This window comes from Gavialis gangeticus, unplaced genomic scaffold (genome assembly GCF_001723915.1).
Source record: "Gavialis gangeticus isolate Ggan-Ray unplaced genomic scaffold, GavGan_comp1, whole genome shotgun sequence".
NCBI lineage: Eukaryota > Metazoa > Chordata > Crocodylia > Gavialidae > Gavialis > Gavialis gangeticus.
Window position 1 is genome coordinate 172,726,458 of NW_017729022.1, and position 2,733 is coordinate 172,729,190.

General features: G+C 54.2%; 1 protein-coding gene across 2 annotated transcripts in view; it reads left to right on the forward strand.

Annotated features, from left to right (window-relative positions):
- The window catches only part of CNIH3 (cornichon family AMPA receptor auxiliary protein 3), a 194,658-nt gene that overhangs the window by 81,651 nt on the left and 110,274 nt on the right, over positions 1-2,733 (forward strand). The gene's annotated exons all lie outside the window — the stretch shown is intronic.

Here is a 2,733-nt window from a genome sequence, read left to right on the forward strand (position 1 = left end):
AGTTTAAAGCCCGCTGGAGGAGATCAGCCAACCTAGAAGAGAACACACGCTTATCTTCGGGGGAAAGGTGAAGCCTATCCCACCCAAGCACGTCTCTCGTCCTGATGTGTGGGTCATTGTCTAGAAAGCCGAAGCCCACCTCAAGACACCATTCCCGAAGCCGCAAGCTGACCTCTCTGATGCAGGTCTCGTGTCGTCTTCCACGTCCGCTCACTGGTAGGACAGAATTGAATACCACCTGTGCCCCTATCTCCTGCAGCATGCCCCCCAGAGTGTGGTAGTCCATCATCAGGTGATCAGGGCTTCTCCTGGCCACATCATTAGTGCCCACATGGATAAGGACCATGGGGTAGTAATCAGTGGGCCGGATCATGGCTTAGATCATCCCCATCACATCCTGAATCTTTGCTCCAGGCAGGCAGTAGACCTCACATGTCGAGGGGTCCTGGCGACAGATGGGACCCTCTGTACCTCTCAGGATGGAGTTACCTATGACGATCACTCAACGTTTCCTCCTCTGGGTCTGCTTAGCACCTTCAGCCTGTTCAGAGTGTGGAGAGTGTGGAAAGTGTGGAGTTGCCTCCTCTCCGGTTGCCTCTTCTCCTGCAGTGTTGCCAGGGCCTCGTGCCTGTTCTCCAGACAGACTGGAGGAACTGGCACTGCTTTGCTGCGAGCAGCCCTGGCTCTGGAGGGGACAATCTGCCACTCTGCTGTGGAGGGCACCTCCCAGGGTTCTTCTTCCTTGGATGCATGGCCCTGCAGGGAGAGAAAATATCCATCAATTTCATCCTCCACCTCCCCAATTCCCCTCAGCCTGCTAACCTCCTCCTGGAGCTCCCTCACCTGCACCTCCGGGGCCCTAAGATGGGCACCTGCAGGACAGGTGTGGGGGCCCCCAATCCTTGCCCCCCCCCGGCCCTGCTGGGCATCCCCTGCAGGCCAGGGGGCAGGGGGATGCCAGCTCCCCCATGGGCTCTGTCTGGGTGGAGGCCTCAGACAAGCCCCAGGTAGGCGACGGCCCCTGGGCAGGGGCCCTGGCAGCACTCCGTGTCAACACCATTTTGTAAGTTGCTATTTATTTATAATTTTGTGTGGTGCCTTTGCCCTACCCTTGCTGGAGTCTCCCTCCTGGCCCTTCCTGCTCGCCCACCGGTGCAAACGCCGGCGTGCTCTGTTAATGCGGCATGGCTCAGGAGCATGGCTCCCTACCGGCTCAACTAAAAGGGATCTGGGGGACTTCCCCTCCAGATCTGGCTCAGCTGTGCTGGCTCCCTCTGCCCCACTTACCTTTGAGGGATCAGCTTTTGCTTCCCCTGCTGCTGGCTCTGCTGTTGTGTCCGCCTCCGCCTCAGGTAAGGGGGCACACACGTGCCCAGTTCCCTCCTCTCCTCCCTGCTCCTGGCTCCTGAGTGCCAGGGGCTACGTCAAACCATGGCTTTTAGATGCCATGGTTTGAATTTCCCGCGGCTGCCCCAACAGCCAATCAGGCACTCCGGTCTTCCCGAGGGTTAGCCCCCGGGGTGCTCCCTAGCCTGTGGAGACAGTCCCCCCAGCTCTCCCCCTGTTTGCACACTCTGTTCGCGTGGCGCAGCTCGGGAGCGTGGCTCCCTACCGGCTCAACTAAAAGGGATGCTTCACTGCAGAGCTAATTAGTCAACTGCAGTAAAGTGCATGTGTAGACGCCCCTCCAGTGTAAACATGAGAGCATTTACTTAGTGATGGAGGCTGCAGAGTAGGCTGCACACTGGCTGGGCAAGTATATGGCTCTGCCCCTGTGTACCTGGGAGAGTACAAACCAGGCAAAAAAGCATGGGGAGGACTATGGGGAGAAAGGAGGTACCTCCCATATCTTAGCTCCAGTAACTGAGTGGTTAAGACACTCACCCAGGAAGCCAGAGTCCTGCTTTCTAGATCCTCCGTGGTTGAGAGAGCCTGTAATTCTGACTTCCCATTCCAGTACTCTAGCCAGCATGCCACAGACATAATCCAGGCCCTTCTCCAGCCCTCCTTGTGAGCCTGAGCCACTGTCCCTTGCATTTAATAGTCATTGGATAAAATAGATGAAGAACAGTACAGTGGGGAAGTTTCCACTGAGCAGGAACAAGGCTCTAGGTCTATTCCAGGCCAGTATCCAGCCACCCGCCCTCGCTTTTGTAGTTTTCCTCCTTACACTATATAGCTCCCCCTTCTAGTTGCCAAAGGGGAGAGGGCTGGAGAAATGACTGGATAACAGCTGATCGGTAGCCCGGTGGCTATAATATTATACTGGAAGTAGGTTCAAACTTGCTGTAGTGAGGGAGTCCTAGAACCTGGATCTTTCATTTCCTGAGCAACTGCCCATCTACTCACTGGCTTTGATGAAGAGCTTTGATAAGGAATACAGCTGCCCTAATCACTCAGTTATTAGGCTAAAATGAAGGAGAGCACCTTTCCTTAGTTTTCTCCTGACTACAATTTTGGAACTTACAGGGCATGTCTACATGTGTTGCATAAATTGCTGATTTTATCCCCTGGAGGCTAGTCCAATTCACCTCTAGAAGAGAGTCACACTTTCAGGCTGGATCCAACTCTATTTTATTGCTTGCAAGCAGGCCGACAGAGGAGCTTGTTGCTCAGATCAGTGTCGACCCTAAACAAAGAGCGCACGTGGCTTTTATTGAGCTAGCATTTTTTTCAGTTGACGTGTTACATTTTGATTGGTCATTTCAAACCAAAACCTGAGCAACCTATAAG